The sequence below is a fragment of the Hordeum vulgare genome, chromosome 4H (assembly GCF_904849725.1).
Source record: "Hordeum vulgare subsp. vulgare chromosome 4H, MorexV3_pseudomolecules_assembly, whole genome shotgun sequence".
NCBI lineage: Eukaryota > Viridiplantae > Streptophyta > Magnoliopsida > Poales > Poaceae > Hordeum > Hordeum vulgare.
The window spans coordinates 215,408,155-215,425,441 of record NC_058521.1 but is presented as its reverse complement, the minus strand read 5'-3'; the positions used below and the strand labels follow the sequence as shown (position 1 = coordinate 215,425,441).

General features: G+C 46.7%; 1 pseudogene; it reads right to left on the bottom strand.

The window, feature by feature from the left end:
• Nucleotides 1-595: 595 nt before the first annotated feature.
• On the bottom strand, nt 596-1,347 carry LOC123450405 (annotated as a pseudogene).
• Nucleotides 1,348-17,287: the final 15,940 nt, after the last annotated feature.

The following is a 17,287-nucleotide window of genomic DNA, read 5'->3' as shown; positions in this document are numbered from 1 at the left end:
ACATTTTCTCAGACATGGTCAAAGGGCTGCTTGCCTTGCTGTAATAGGTCTCTGGGGTCTTCGTGGTCTTTTGGTCCAACTCCGAGTACTCTGTCTATTCTGTCAACTATCGCCGGAAACAACCACCGTAAGCCACACAACAAGTAGAAACAAAAGTACACTAAAAATAGAATTTTTATTTTTCTTGGACCATGCTGGTCTTAAGAAAAATACCTGAAGCTTGTTCTAGGAGATCTGGATCATCAAAGATTTTTGAATGGAGGAAAGGACGAATTGGTGATCCTATAAGAAGTCTACAGAAAACATTCTGCTAAAAATGAGTGGAAGCACTGATTTAACAGAGCATGAATTTGGAAACATTTAGGAAGTGGTTTCACTGCAATTGGAGTTGGTATGAATTTGCTATGGATTTTCTGATATGGAATAAATATAAAAAAGGGCTATTTATTTAATGCCATAGAAACATTGCACATAAAAATGTTCACCTAGGCTAGGAAATTAGAGAATGATTTAGTATGTCTCAGGAGATTGGAATCATACCATTTGGAGCTGATTTGAGTCTCCTAGGATTTTTGCAAGGTGGGGCTAAAAACATTCAAATCTGCATTTGAATATTAACACTACAAAAAAGTTATATGAAAAAATGTGCAAGGCACATCCTTGGATAGATCTTGATTTTTGGAACCTGTAGGTATTGGAATTATCAATTTTGGAGTAAAAATGAAATATATATGGGTTTTTGAATTTTGTGGTAAAAGTAAAAAGTAAAAAAGGGGGATATACCAAAGAGTTAAACTGCGCCCAAAGCGCTAAATAGGCCTTGGGCCATCCCAAATTGGCCTGGCTCGCGGTGGCGCGGTTGACACAGAAAGCGCCTCCGGGCTTTACGTCTCCTATGCGGGAAGACGACCAGGAGGGCTCCCATCTTCAATTAAGGCTTGGCCCGGGCATTGTACCGTTTATTGGCGGGCTTCATCGGTCAGCTCCATCTCGAACCTCCTGCTCGAGCTGGGAAAAACGGGGAGGTAGGACACGCATTGCCGGCGCTCACCCTGCTGGCTATGGCCGGCCCCAGCTATGCCACGGGCACCGACGCACTAGCGAAAGGGGCCACATCGCCGTGGGGGCCTTGTCCTCGTCGGGGACTGCAAGGTTGAGTGGCTCATTGGCCACGGTGGACGCAGCCACCGATGACTGTGGGCACGGCGCCCTAGGCATGGGATGCAAGGGACGAGGAGCGAAAGAGGAGTGGGGAAACACCGGGACGCCTCGGTGAGGCTCACGAAGGAGAGAAGAGGCCGAAGTAGCCAAATTTGATGGGGAACCAGCAGGGGAGGTTCTAGCCATGGGGCTGGATAGGGGGCATGGGAGGACAAATTGGGGAGTATGGAGGTTTGCAGGAGGGAGAGTGATATCGGATAGTGAAGCAGGGACTCGGGGGAGGATGTAAGTGGAGGGGGTGACGGAGGGGAGTCTCGGATTCGCCTTGGGTGCTCTGAGCATAGCGAGAGAACGCATGGTAGAGGGGGCTTGGCGGCTTCTAGGCGTCGGGGAGGGCTTGGACGTTCAAAGGGGAGTGCCCTGGTGCTCTGGGAAAAACTGCCACGGCTAAACATGGCCTTTGGAGTGAAGACAAGGTGGAGAGCACCATTATTGCACGCCAGGGAGGTGGTCACCACCCCACTACGTGTCCATGGTCACCCCTTGGCCAGATCAAGGTGTCAAGCATGCAAGGCATGCGTCGGAGAGGGCACTGGTGTATTTTGAACTTGAATGGAGCAGATTAGGCAGGTTTCAGCTCTGTTTGAGTTTGTAACAACACATTTGGGGCTAGCAAAAAGTGTTTGCACTGAGAGGAAATTGAGATGAGACCTTGTCTAGCAGTTTTTGGTTTGGAAGGACTACCCTAATGCAAAATTTCAGATCAAGAGGACGTGTTTAGCTAGCACTTGTAGTTCAAGCTACATTTCAGCCAGAAATCAAGTTTCAGATGGGCTGCTCATATTTCCCACAGGAGCATGCTATATATTGGTTTGGGATGATGCATTAGCATGCTAGAGGCTCTCTAGAAAGATGTGAGGGCATTTTCTTAAGCAGAAGTTTAGCAAGAGCGGTAAACTAGTGCTGCCAAAGTAAAAATGAGAGGTAGATACATGGAGTCACCCTCCAATAATTGACCAGTGGACATGGCAAGGTTACTGGAGGTAAAAGGGAACTAGAGAGAGTTGTGGCAAAGTTTTAAGTTCAAGGAGATTAGTGAAAGGGGCCAAAGTAGCAATTTTGGTAATTAGACAAAAGGTGTTTGACGGATGTTAGGGCTAGCAAATGGACTCCATTAGCTATGAAACTTAGCAGGATGACATAATAGGTGAAAATAGGCTTGGACACCAAGTTTGGGATTTGGTGGAGGAAGTTTCCAATGTAGACCTGAAAAACCCATGAAATGGGAAGAAATGGCGTTCTGCATATAAAACCATGCAAATCAATTCCCACAAATCCCCAACTTGGTTTGGTGGCATTATTTGAGCATTAGATCATGCCCGGAAAGTTTGGGATCAATTGGAGAAACTTTATAATGTAAGTTTCTTAAGGTTAGAAATCAACAGAGAAGGTTTTGAGGGGTTCGGGACAAGTTCTTCTATTCTCCTTGATGCACTACTTGGTGTGGCTGCATTATTGGAGTATTAGAACATGTCCACCAAATTTGAGCACAATTGGAGACATTTGGCAATGTAGAGTTGCTCAAATTTGGATATGGACATATAGGGTTTTGGAATATTTGGGTGAACCAAATAAACTTGTATTGAGATGAAACTTGGGATGATCATCACATATGACATGTGTGACATGCTAGAATTTTTCTGGGATTTATTAAGAATATTTCCTATAGAAATATTTCAAAAGGTTGAAATAGGCATGAATGGTTTTGAATGGTTTTTCCCAATATTTTGAACATGAGCATGTGTTGAAACTCCTATATATGGAATATATATGTCCAGTGAGTTTCTCTAATTTTTCTCAAATATTTTGGAAGTACTAAAAATAACTTTCCTTCATAAGGGACCATTTGTGGCCTCCGAAAAAGGTATTTAAATTAAGTGGTAAAATAAGTTTTAAAATAATAATATATTGGTTTTGGGAAGCCATTTTGATAATGGGATTTAGATAAAATATTTTTTGCAAAATAACTTCCCTAATTTGAGGACTTCTAGTACAAATCCCAACTCAGGGTTTTTTAAATGCTTAAATCAAGGTAATGATTCATGGTCAAAATAGAGTTTGTAAAAATAGTTCCTGGTCCTATACACATGTCATGATCATTAGGCAAGTGTTTGGGTCAAGGACGTGACTGTGGGGAGTAGTAGGAACTTGTGATTCAAACACAAGCAACACCCAAGCAAGCAACAATCACATCAAGCATTAGAAGCATACACCAAAAAAATTAATTGGTCCTAATTTTTGAAATAAGTTAATTTAGTCAGGAGAGTCAAACACACGGTGTGACAATAAGGCCAAAGTTGATGCAATAGAGATAATGCCTTGCCCAAAAGATATCAAAGGTATAAGAAGTTTCCTTGGTCATTATAGTTTCGATACGCATTTCATTAAAGATTTCTCAAGTATTTCTAGTCCATTAACTAATCTTCTGCAAAAATATGTTACTTTTGTTTTTGACGATGATTGTGTAGAATCCTTTAAAATACTTAAGAAAGCCTTAATTTCTGCACCTATTGTCAACAACCTAATTGGAACCTACCATTTAAAATTATGTGTGATCCTAATGATTATGGTATTGGTGCTGTTCTCGGGCACATAGTAGACAAGAAATTGAATGTTATTGATTATGCTAATAAGACCCTAGACACTACTTAAAAAATTATGCTACTACTATAAACGAATTTTTAGCAGTTGTTTTCGCATGTGATATGTTTCAAACTTATAATTGTTGATTCTTGTCACATCCCTAACCCTTAAGGAAGATAGAATTGTGCTCATGTCTTCTTTGCATTTGCATCTAAGAAGTTTCAACAAAAACAACAAAGTGGCAAAGGAAAAACTCAAAACCCTAGCCACCATTTCAATTAAAGGAAATCTCAAACTAGTTCAAAATCAATGAACCCAAAATGGCCTCAAGAAATGTTCAAACTTTCTGATAAATCATGAAAGTAAATGAGCATTGGAGAAAACTATTTTCTTGACACTTTAAGCTTTTTGAATAAATGAAAAAGGCTACTCGTTTCAAGTTTTAAATTTGAAATCAGAAACTATAAATTTCCAAAAATGTTGAAAACCTTGGAAATGGTTGGGGATATTATAACAAATATTTCAGGAGGTCTAAAATAGTTTTTACTTATTGTTTTGGCGCTGAATTAATTAGCAAAACAATAATTAGCAAAACAGAAAAACAAAAACAGAAAAAAAATGGAAAAACCTTACCTGTCGCCTAAGCCTGGCCCGGCCCATCCCTGGCTCGTCCCCTCCGTCGTGCCAGTAGGCAGCAGGAGGTGGCCGCCGCCCCCTCCGGCGCGGCCACGCACCTGCGTGCCTGCCTGGCCGCCGCCTCGCGCTGGCGACGACGGGGATAAGCTCCCCAGGGCCTCCCCTATCCATTCCCCGCCTCGGTTCTCTTCCTCCTCCCGGATCTCCTCCTCCTCCTTGTTGCCGCCATTAGAGCCGAGCTCGAGCTCGAGCTGCCCGTGCCCCTGGCCATAGGATTCCCTCCCAGAGCATGCCATTAGCTCCGCCTCGTCGCCCTGGTCATCTCTGCAGAAGCCAAAGCTTCCTCGAGCCCTGCAACGCCCGCAACGCCGTCGTCTTCCACCTCCGGCCGCCGGACCTCTCCCGTCGATTCGTCGCCCCAGGCCTTCCCCGAGCCGTCTAAGCTCTGCTCTGCACTCCCCGTGAGCATGCGGTCGTTTCCCCTAAGTTTTCCCCGTCGATCCCCTCCTCTAGCTCTAGTTTCACCGGAGCCCGACGAGGACCGCCGCTGCCGCTCGTCGCCGGTAGCCCTCCGATGATCAGCTCGTCCTTCCGAGGGCACCAGCAGCTCCAGGTCGACGCGTAAACGCTGTAGCAGCTAAGAACCGAGCGTAGATCCGTCTGATTCAAAGACCCCGATGACGCCCGAGCCTTGGCCGCCGCCAAGCTCGTCGCCGGCGTCATCTCCGGCCAGATCAGCCCCGGCTAGGTGCAGAAATGAAGCTGCGGGAGACGTGTCGTTCCTCTGGTGCTCTCCGCGCAGCATTTGGCCCCCTGTGCGCCATTTCCGAGCCCCTCCGCCGTGCTGGTGGTCGCCGGAGGCTCCCCGCCGGCAAGGACGACCTCGCCACCGGTGGATGCCGACGTGGCAAAGCTAACCCAGCAGCTCAGCACCTAATCACTCGCTGACAAGTGGGCCCAAGGCCAAGTCAAACCTCAGTTAGGGCTGGTCAGCGCGGGATTAGTCCCAGAGAGGCTGACCAGTGGGCCCCCCTGTCAGGTTTGACCTGAACAGGTCGGCTGACCTGCTGACGTCAGTCTGATGCAATAAATAGAATTTCCAGTATAAAACTAATTCAGGAAATTGCTAAAAATTGTAAAAATCATAGAAATTAATCTGTTACTCCAATGAAAATAATTTATATATGAAAAAGGATCAGAAAAATTCAAGGATTCTGATTATGCTATTTTCAACCATGTTTAAAAAAGTTACAGAACCCTAAATTGTGGAATAAGGAATAATTCAATTCTTATAATCACCTTTTAAATGGAATTTGCAAAAATATTCAAATTTCATTATACATACAATGTTCACCACTGTCCTAATTACAATACAGTACCATAACATGACATTTCATGCATGTTAACATCAAGTTGATCTGAGCATCAGATCGAATCAATTAAACTGGTATCCGAGAATACCCCGTTTGAATTTCTATTCGAATGTGATTCAAATAAACTCTAAACCTAATACATGTTGAAAATAATAACTTATCACCTTGCATTCTCATGCCATGCTCATGCATCATTTTGAGTGCATATGATTGTTACTGAATGTTGCCATTCATTTCGGTAGGCTCCGCACCCCCGGATTCCACCGAATATCCGTCTGACGGATATCGTTCCTCCTCTGAGCAACAAGGCAAGCAACCCCTTTGATCATTCCGATAAATCCCATGTTCTAGCTCCTGCACCTATTTATTGCATTTAAGATCAAATGCTTCAACTGCTTTTGCCACGATAGTTGAACCCACTTCCTTTGCATGACTTAACCTTGTCACAGTAAATAGCCGAACCGTGCAACCTAGCATAACTGGTAGTTGCTTGAGCTATGATGTGCCTTATCCTGCTATGCATGCTATGCTTAGAGTTGTGTATGGTCTGTCATCTGGGAGATGAACAGAAATGTGGAATGTGTTCGGTAGGCAAAGGTTGTGTGTTGAACTTGAGTTGGTAAAGGTTCCGGTGAAAGGCTGTGTAGGAGTACATGGCGGGTTGTTTCATTGGAACCGTCCTTAGGAACTGAGTTCCGTGTATGTATTCCAAGACTAGATACTACCACATGCTGGGCCCTGAAATATGACCCCGCTCGGCCTATTAATCGCGTAGTACCCAGTCCAGGAGTTGCAAGTAGTTTCTGGTGTTTATAGTAATGCCGGAGGCCGTGCATGGTGCTGACCTGAGAGGTGGGTCGTGATGCGGTAGGCAGTGGCACGGTGTACCAAGTGGCACCCGGATGCTGGGCTTGGGAACCCTGCGCACATCGTTTGAGGCCGTGGCGGAAACCTCGGCCGGACTTCCGTACGGGTTACCCTCAGATAGGCGATAAACCTAGACTAGGTACTAGTGTGGTTAACGGTCGTGGCCGACTCCCTCGCTGGGCTTCCGCTTGAAGGTTGGCGAGGTGCATGACGTGCACATAGCGATAAGTGGCGAGAGCGTGTGTGACGAAGTACACCCCTGCAGGGTTATGATCTATTCGAATAGCCACGTCCGCGGATATGGACTACTTGGAGACATATGTTGCTCATAGATAACTTCAACGGCTACTCATAAAATTGACAAGATAAGCGTGAGTGTCGTGGACGGCATTTTCGTATGGAGACGGAATGATTCCACGATAGTGTATTGTTGTGGTGTTAGTGGACTCGTGTGCGAGAAATCAAGTTGTCAAAACTAATTTCAAAATGCAAGTTGTCTAGCCACGAGTCAAATGCTGGCTTCCCGCATGAAACCCCACAATACCTTTTGATAACTTGCATGAGTAGTTAGTTCTCCTAAAGTCTTGTTGAGTACCCTCGTACTCATGTTTGCTTAATAAATGTTGCAGAGGTTGCTAATGACCCTAATGGAGGGTTCTACGTAGACATCGACGACGACGAGTAGCTGGTGTCCCAGCTACGATCTGGCCCTACGTCGGCTCTCTAGTATAGTCAGGCCATGTGCGTACTAGTTCCCCTGTTTGTACCCAGACAGTTTTAACTTTTGCATTACTCTCTATTTACAGATGCCTGGCCGGCCTTCTCGTCAGGTGGTACGTCTGACCAGGTGCATTGATGTACCGGGTCATACGGCCATGCTGGTCAGGGTGATGTCGGTGTGCAGTTACCGCTGGTACCCCGAGTACACAGTGGAGGAACAGTACCGAGACTTCAACCAGAGCCAGTACATCTGCACTGTTAGGGTATTTCCAGACTACCCTGGAGCTGAGAAGCCAATCCATTGGTCCTATGGGTTGGGGGTCACCGTTGACATGGCAGTACAGGATGCTGCCTATTCAATGCTGACTATTATGAGAGCGAGACATGCACTGCTGCAGAATTCAGAGTTCTTCTATGTTCCGGCCTCTCAGTCTGGTGAAGAGGGATACCTCAGTGGAGTCTATTTTGATTCTTCTATGGAGGATCCACTTCTGCAGTCCACTGTTTAGATGCTAGAGAACAGAGACAGGGATGCTCGTGCTCTCCGCATGGAGCTTTATGCTACCCGTGCCCGTCTGTGGACAGCTTTGACGTAGCTGGCACCGGTAGTCCAGACAGGGTATGGAGAGATGGAGATGTTGAACCCTATTAGAACCCATCTTCCGGCCCACGTTGTCTGGCCAGCTATAGGAGGAGTCACACCTCTTCGGGGACCCCTCTTACCACCAGTCAGGGGACCAAGGCCACATCCGTGTCCTTATGGATCCCAGGGATCTCAGGCTAGAGTGTTTCCCGAGCCGCAGGTTGAGCTTCCAGGTCATGGAGGTAATCTCTATGAGATGTTCTATGCGGATGCCTGAGCTGTGAGCAGAAGGATAGTATGGTAGTAGCCGTACGTTCACAGTCCTGCATGACTTGTGAAGTATGCATGTAATGTGAAATGAATTCCGGAGGCCTATATAAATAATGTATAAGAAGCTTGTAAGCCTCTGATGAGTAGTTTCATAATGCGAGTAGTTTTCTCTTCGGTTAAGTTTGTACTGAACTATGTAAGGGTGTGTATGAACCATGGTGTATATGTAGCAGTTGCTTGTTACCATGTTGTTCGGATATACATTTCCGCATTCCGTGTGTTCAGTACATTCTTAATCCATAGTTAGTATTGATATGATATTGGTCTAAGCTATGAGTTTGTTTGTCAGGATGGTGTTCACCAGGTTGAACCGTGCCCCTGCTCATGAGCAAGGTGAGGGTAGTCAAGCGTCGCAGGAAGACCTGCCTCACCCACCTTCTCTGGTAGAAGTGATGCTTGAGGCAGAAAGAAACAAAAGGGAGACCAACCGACTGCTAGAGCGTATTGAGCAGAATACGGCTCGAGAGCCTAGGAATGCTGCAGTGTCCCTCAATGACTTTGTGAAGCTGAATCCTCCAAAGTTTCATCATTCCGTCGACCCCCTCGACGCTGATGACTGGCTGTGCAGCATCTCACGCAAGATTCGCTCGGCGAATGTGTCTGAGGCCGACAAGGTGACCTTTGCGGCGTATTTCCTGGAGGGACCCGCCAATCTGTGGTGGGAGAATTTTGAAGCTATGCATCCCGCTGAACCAGTGGCCAGATGGGCAGACTTCAGTGCAGCTTTTCGTCTGCACCATATTCTAGAGGGCCTAATGGACAGAAAGAGAGAGGAGTTCTGTTCCTTCACTCAGGGCAAGTTGTCTGTGGATGCCTATAGCCGCGAGTTCGGTAACCTCGCCCGCTATGCAACAGAGGAGGTGTCTACTGACGCCAAGAAGCAAGCAAGATTCCGTAAGGGTTTGAGCCCTCAGCTCCGTCGAGACCTGCGCCTCCATGAGTGTGCAAGTTTTCAAGCCTTGGTCAACAAAGCGATCAGTGCGGAGACTGGTCATACTGACTTCGAAGCCACAAGGAAGCACTCCTGTGACTTTGGCTCATATTTTGGTTCCGCGTTTCCAAAACGCAGGCTGTGGGTTCCAAACAGTTCTCTGCCGCCAAGATACACTCTGAGGCCATCCTACGTGGCGCCTCAGACGAATTAGGCCAACCCTCCAGCAAAAGCTTATGGTGGTCCAGCTAGCAATGCTGCACCACGTGCCAACCAGGTGATATGCTACAAGTGTGGAGAACCAGGGCATTATTCCCGTGAGTGTCCTCAGAATGTGGGTGCCAAGCAACCCGGAAAGTCCGTCGGGCAGGCCAAGTCGGGCAAAGCTTATTATGTGAAGCCAACTCCTGCACGTGGCCGTGTGAACTATGTGTCAGCAGAAGAAGCTGCAGAGGATCCCGACGTCATGCTGGGTATGCTTCTTGTTAATCATCACCCAGCGTCCGTTCTCTTTGACACTGGGTCTTCTCATTCCTTCATTTCGGAAAGTTATGCACAGTTGCATAACATGTCATTTTGTGATATGCCAATCTCATTGGTTGTCCAAACCCCTGGTAGTAAATGGAAAACCTCTAGGATAACCTATGACAATGAAATTCTAGTAGACATGCTAGTTTTTCTAGCCTCATTGATAGCATTGAAATCTTCGGATATTAATATCATCTTGGGCATGGACTGGATGTCAGCTCACTATGCCAAGATTGATACTCATTCTAGAAATGTCCAACTTACCCATCCCTCGGGTGAGATAGTAAATGTATCCACTCGAGTTGCCAAATGCCAGCTCTATTCCCTAAATGCCAACCCTCTTCCGGAACTTGAAGACATTCCGGTAGTCCGTGACTTCCCGGATGTTTTTCCAGAGGAACTGCCAGGAATTCCACCTGACAGAGATGTAGAGTTTGTGATAGATCTTGTTCCGGGAACTGTCCCAATAGCCAGAAGACCTTATAAGATGGCACCCCTAGAGCTAGACGAACTTAAGAAGCAATTAGATGAGGCCTTGAACAAAGGTTTCATTCGTCCTAGCTCTTCTCCTTGGGCTTGTCCCGTCCTCTTCGTCAAGAAGAAAGACGGAACGGATCGGATGGTTGTAGATTACCGACCAGTTAACCTGGTCACTATAAAGAACAAGTATCCGCTCCCCAGGATCAACAATCTGTACGATCAGCTCGCTGGATCCTCAGTATTCTCTAAAATGGATTTGAGGTTGGGATACCATCAAATCAAGATTAAGAACGGGGACATTCCAAAAACGGCCTTTGTTACTCGTTATGGCCAATATGAGTACACCGTTATGTCCTTCGGTTTAACCAATGCCCCAGCCACCTTCTCTCGACTGATGAATTCAATCTTTATGGAGTATTTGGATAAATTCGTCGTAGTATACCTCGATGATATTCTCATCTACTCAAAGAATGAACAAGAACATGCCGAGCATCTAAGGCTGGTATTGATGAAACTTCGAGAGCATCGCCTTTATGCCAAATTTTCAAAATGTGAATTCTGGTTACCAGAAGTGACCTATCTAGGCCACGTAATCTCTGGTAAGGGTATTGCTGTCAATCCCGAGAGAGTTCAAGCTGTCCTTGATTGGACTCAACCTGAATCGGTTAAGCAAGTTAGGAGTTTTCTTGGTCTAGCGAGCTATTGTCGCCGCTTCGTCGAGAATTTCTCCAAGGTTGCAAAGCATCTAACTGAACTCCTCAAGAAGGACAAAAAGTTGGAGTGGACACCGCAGTGTGAGCGTAGTTTTCAGGAACTGAAAAGACGCCTGACTTCCGCACCTGTGTTGCTACCACTAGATTTTTCTAAGGACTTTGTTATCTATTGCGATGCCTCGCGACAAGGATTAGGTTGCATTCTCATGGAAGATCGTCATGTGATCGCATACGCATCTCGACAGTTGCGTCCACATGAGGATAATTATCCCACACATGACCTTGAGCTTGCAGCTGTGGCCCATGCACTAAAAACCTGTCGACATTACCTTCTGGGTAATCGTTGCGAAATATTCACTGATCACCAAAGTCTGAAATATATCTTCACCCAGCCGGATTTGAATCTCAGGCAAAGACGGTGGGTTGAGTTGATCTCGGATTACGACTTAGGGATAACTTACACCCCGGGGAAGGCCAATGTTATGGCCGATGCACTAAGTCGTAAATCCTATTGTAACAATTTGATGCTACAACAAGGTCAACCACATCTCCATGAGGACTTTCAGAAGTTGAATCTTCATATTGTTCCTCAAGGATTCCTTTCTACCCTGGTGGCGAAGCCTACTCTTAAGGATCAAATTATAGCTGGCGAAAAGCGTGACAAGGGTATATCATGGATCAAGGGGAATATTTTTAGCGGAAACGCTAAAGAATTTTCCATGAATGATCAAGGTGTTGTGTTCTTCCAGAATCGTTTAGTGGTTCGTAAGGACCCACATCTAAGGCAGTTAATCCTTAAGGAGGCTCATGATTCTCCTCTCACCATTCATCCCGGTAGTACTAAGATGTATCAGGACCTACGCCAGAGGTTCTCGTGGACTAGGATGAAGAGAGAAATTGTTGAGTTCGTTGCTAACTGCGACGTTTGTCGTCGAGTTAAGGCAGAACATCAAAGGCCTGCTGGCACCCTTCAGCCTCTAGCTATTCCTGAATGGAAATGGGATAAAGTTAGCATGGATTTCATTACCGGATTTCCCAAGACCAAGAAAGGAAATAATGCTATCTTTGTGGTCATTGACCGTCTTTCCAAAGCGGCTCATTTTCTTCCTGTTCGTGAGAGTATAACAGCTAGCCAGCTAGCAGAGTTATATATCTCTCGAATAGTGTCTCTTCATGGTGTTCCCCTGGAAATTAACTCGGACCGTGGAAGTATCTTTACTTCTCGCTTCTGGGAAAGTTTTCAGAATGCCATGGGGACTCACTTATCTTTTAGCACTGCTTTCCATCCTCAATCAAGTGGTCAAGTAGAAGAGTGAATCAAATCCTAGAAGATATGCTCCGAGCTTGTGTAATTTCGTTCGGTATGAATTGGGAGAAGTGCCTTCCATTCGCCGAATTCGCTTATAACAATAGTTATCAATCAAGCTTGGGCAAAGCCCCTTTTGAAGTTCTCTATGGACGAAGATGTCGAACCCCTCTAAATTGGTCAGAAACCGGAGAGAGGCAACTCTTTGGCCCGAATATGATCCAGGATGCAGAAGAGCAGGTTCGCATTATTCGTGAAAAGTTGAAAACAGCCCAGTCTCGTCAAAAGAGCCAATATGATCGTCATCATAAGGCTGTGACCTTTGAAGTTGACGAGAAGGCTTACCTTCGGGTTACACCTTTGAAGGGTACCCATCGTTTCGGTATCAAGGGCAAGTTGGCTCCTCGTTACATTGGTCCTTTTTGCATTCTTGCCAAACGAGGAGAAGTTGCCTACCAGTTGGAACTTCCTCCGCATCTTTCCAAGGTTCATGATGTTTTCCACGTCTCGCAACTCAGGCGTTGCTTTTTGGATCCTATCCGTGAAGTGGACCACGAAACGCTTGATCTACAAGATAACCTTTCATACCGAGAATACCCCGTGCGTATTCTTGATCAAGCTGAGCGTACCACTCGACGTCGGAACCTCAAGTTTCTTAAAGTTCAATGGTCAAATCATTCTGAAAAGGAGGCAACTTGGGAAAGAGAGGATCGTCTCCGACTTGAGTATCCTGCGTTATTCCCGACGACTTCTAAATCTCGGGACGAGATTCTTTTGAGTGGGGGTGAGTTGTCACATCCCTAATCCTTAAGCAAGATAGCATTGTGCTCATGTCTTCTTTGCATTTGCATCTAAGAAGTTTCAACAAAAACAACAGAGTGGCAAAGGAAAAACTCAAAACCCTAGCCACCATTTCAATTAAAGGAAATCTCAAACTAGTTCAAAATCAATGAACCCAAAATGGCCTCAAGAAATGTTCAAACTTTCTGATAAATCATGAAAGTAAATGAGCATTGGAGAAAACTATTTTCTTGACACTTTAAGCTTTTCGAATAAATGAAAAAGGCTACTGGTTTCAAGTTTTAAATTTGAAATCAGAAACTATAAATTCCCAAAAATGTTGAAAACCTTGGAAATGGTTGGGGATATTATAAAAAATATTTCAGGAGGTCTAAAATAGTTCTTACTTATTGTTTTGGAGCTGAATAAATTAGCAGAACAATAATTAGCAAAACAGAAAAACAAAAACAGAAAAAAATGGAAAAACCTTACCTGTCGCCTAAGCATGGCCCGGCCCATCCCTGGCTCGTCCCCTCCCTCACGCTAGTAGGCAGCAGGAGGTGGCCGCCGCCCCCTCCGACGCGGCCACGCACCTGCGTGCCTGCCTAGCCGCCGCCTCGCACTGGCGACGACGGGGATAAGCTCCCCACGGCCTCCCCTATCCATTCCCCGCCTCGGTTCTCTTCCTCCTCCCGGATCTCCTCCTCCTCCTTGCTGCCGCCATTAGAGCCGAGGTCGAGCCCGAGCTGCCCATGCCCCTGGCCATAGGATTCCCTCCCAGAGCACGCCATTAGCTCCGCCTCATCTCCCTGGTCATCTCTGCAGATGCCGAAGCTTCCTCGAGCCCTGCAACGCCCGCAACGCCGTCGTCTTCCACCTCCGGCCGCCGGACCTCTCCCGTCGATTCGTCGCCCCAGGCCTTCCCCGAGCCGTCTAAGCTCTGCTCTGCACTCCCCGTGAGCATGCGGTCGTTTCCCCTAAGTTTTCCCCGTCGAGCCCCTCCTCTAGCTCTAGTTTCACCGGAGCCCGACGAGGACCGCCGCTGCCGCTCGTCACCGGTAGCCCTCCGATGATCAGCTCGTCCTTCCGAGGGCACCAGCAGCTCCAGGTCGACGCGTAGACGCTGTAGCAGCTAAGAACCGAGCGTAGATCCCTCTGATTCAAAGACCCCGATGACGCCCGAGCCTTGGCCGCCGCCAAGCTCGTCGCCGGCGTCATCTCCGGCCAGATCAGCCCCGGCTAGGTGCAGAAATGAAGCTGCGGGAGACGTGTCGTTCCTCTGGTGCTCTCCGCGCAGCATTTGGCCCCCTGTGCGCCGTTTCCGAGCCCCTCCGTCGTGCTGGTGGTCGCTGGAGGCTCCCCGCCGGCAAGGACGACCTCGCCGCCGGTGGATGCCGACGTGGCAAAGCTAACCCAGCAGCTCAGCACCTAATCACTCGCTGACAAGTGGGCCCAAGGCCAAGTCAAACCTCAGTTAGGGCTGGTCAGCGCGGGATTAGTCCCAGAGAGGCTGACCAGTGGGGCCCCCCTATCAGGTTTGACCTGAACAGGTCGGCTGACCTGCTGACGTCAGTCTGATGCAATAAATAGAATTTCCAGTATAAAACTAATTCAGGAAATTGCTAAAAATTGTAAAAATCATAGAAATTATTCGGTAACTCCAATGAAAATAATTTATATACGAAAAAGTATCAGAAAAATTCAAGGATTCTGATTATGCTATTTTCAACCATGTTTAAAAAATTTACAGAACCCTAAATTGTGGAATAAGGAATAATTCAATTCTTATAATCACCTTTTAAATGGAATTTGCAAAAATATTCAAATTTCATTATATGTACAATGTTCACCACTGTCCTAATTACAATTCAGTACCATAACATGACATTTCATGCATGTTAACATGAAGTTGATCTGAGCATCAGATCGAATCTATTAAACCGGTATCCGAGAATACCCCGTTTGAATTGCTATTCGAATGTGATTCAAATCAACTCTAAACCTAATACATGTTGAAAATAATAACTTATCACCTTGCATTCTCATGCCATGCTCATGCATCATTTTGAGTGCATATGATTGTTATTGAATGTTGCCATTCATTTCGGTAGGCTCCGCACCCCCGGATTTCACCGAATATCCGTCTGACGGATATCGTTCCTCCTCTGAGCAACAAGGCAAGCAACCCCTTTGATCATTCCGATAACTCCCATGTTCTTGCTCCTGCACCTATTTATTACATTTAAGATCAAATGCTTCAACTGCTTTTGCCACGATAGTTGAACCCACTTCCTTTGCATGACTTAACCTTGTCACAGTAAATAGCCGAACCTTGCAACCTAGCATACATGGTAGTTGCTTGAGCTATGATGTGCCTTATCCTGCTATGCATGCTATGCTTAGAGTTGTGTATGGTCTGTCATCTGGGAGATGAACAGAAATGTGGAATGTGTTCGGTAGGGAAAGGTTGTGTGTTGAACATGAGTTGGTAAAGGTACCGGTGAAAGGATGTGTAGGAGTACATGGAGGGTTGTTTCATTGGAACCGTCCTTAGGAACTGAGTTCCGTGTATGTATTCCAAGACTAGATACTACCACATGCTGGGCCCTGAAATATGACCCCGCTCGGCCTATTAATCGTGTAGTACCCAGTCCAGGAGTTGCAAGTAGTTTCTGGTGTTTATAGTAATGCTGGAGGCCGTGCATGGTGCTGACCTGAGAGGTGGGCCGTGATGCGGTAGGCAGTGGCACGGTGTACCAAGTGGCACCCGGATGGTGGGCTTGGGAACCCTGCGCACATCGTTTGAGGCCGTGGCGGAAACCTCGGCCGGACTTCCGTACGGGTTACTCTCAGATAGGCGATAAACCTGGACTAGGTACTAGTGTGGTTATCGGTCGTGGCCGACTCCCTCGCTGGGCTTCCGCTTGAAGGTTGCCGAGGTGCATGACGTGCACATAGTGATAAGTGGCGAGAGCGTGTGTGACGAAGTACACCCCTGCAGGGTTATGATTTATTCGAATAGCCGCGTCTGCGGATATGGACTACTTGGAGACATATGTTGTTCATAGATAACTTCAATGGCTACTCATAAAATTGACAAGATAAGCGTGAGTGTCGTGGACGGCATTTCCGTATGGAGATGGAATGATTCCACGATAGTGTATTGTTGTGGTGTTAGTGGACTCGTGTGCGCGAAATCAAGTTGTCAAAACTAATTTCAAAATGCAAGTTGTCTAGCCATGAGTCAAATGCTGGCTTCCCGCATGAAACCCCACAATACCTTTTGATACCTTGCATGAGTAGTTAGTTCTCCTAAGGTCTTGCTGAGTACCCTCGTACTCATGTTTGCTTAATAAATGTTGCAGAGGTTGCTAATGACCCTAATGGAGGGTTCTTCGTAGACATCGACGACGACGAGTAGCTGGTGTCCTAGCTACGATCTGGCCCTACGTCGGCTCTGTAGTATAGTCAGGCCATGTGCCTACTAGTTTCCCTGTCTGTACCCATACAGTTTATAACTCTTCCGTTGGCTTGTATTTGTATGACTGTTATTATGGGTCGTGAGTGTTGGGGAACGACGCATGGGAAACAAAAATTTTCCTACGCGCACGAAGACCTATCATGGTGATGTCCATCTACGAGAGGGGATGAGTGATCTACGTACCCTTGTAGACCGTACAGCAGAAGCGTTATAGAACGTGGTTGATGTAGTGGAACGTCCTCACGTCCCTCGATCCACCCCGCGAACAATCCCGCGATCAGTCCCACGATCTAGTACCGAACGGACGGCACCTCCGCGTTCAGCACACATACAGCTCGACGATGATCTCGGCCTTCTTGATCCAGCAAGAGAGACGGAGAGGTAGAAGAGTTCTCCGGCAGCGTGACGGTGCTCCGGAGGTTGGTGATGACCTTGTCTCAGCAGGGCTTCGCCCGAGATCCGCAGAAACGCGATCTAGAGGAAAAACTGTGGAGGTATGTGGTCGGGCTGCCGTGGAAAAGTCGTCTCAAATCAGCCCTAAAACCTCCGTATATATAGGTGGGAGGGAGGGAGGAGGCAGCCTCAAAACCTAAAGGTTTGGCCGAAATTGGAGGTGGAGGAGTCCTACTCCAATCCTACTTGGAGTAGGATTCCACCTTCCCACTTGGAAATTCTTTCCACCTTGTGTTTTTTCCTTCTCAAACCTTATGGGCCTTAGTGGGAACTTATTCCAGCCCACTAGGGGCTGGTTTATC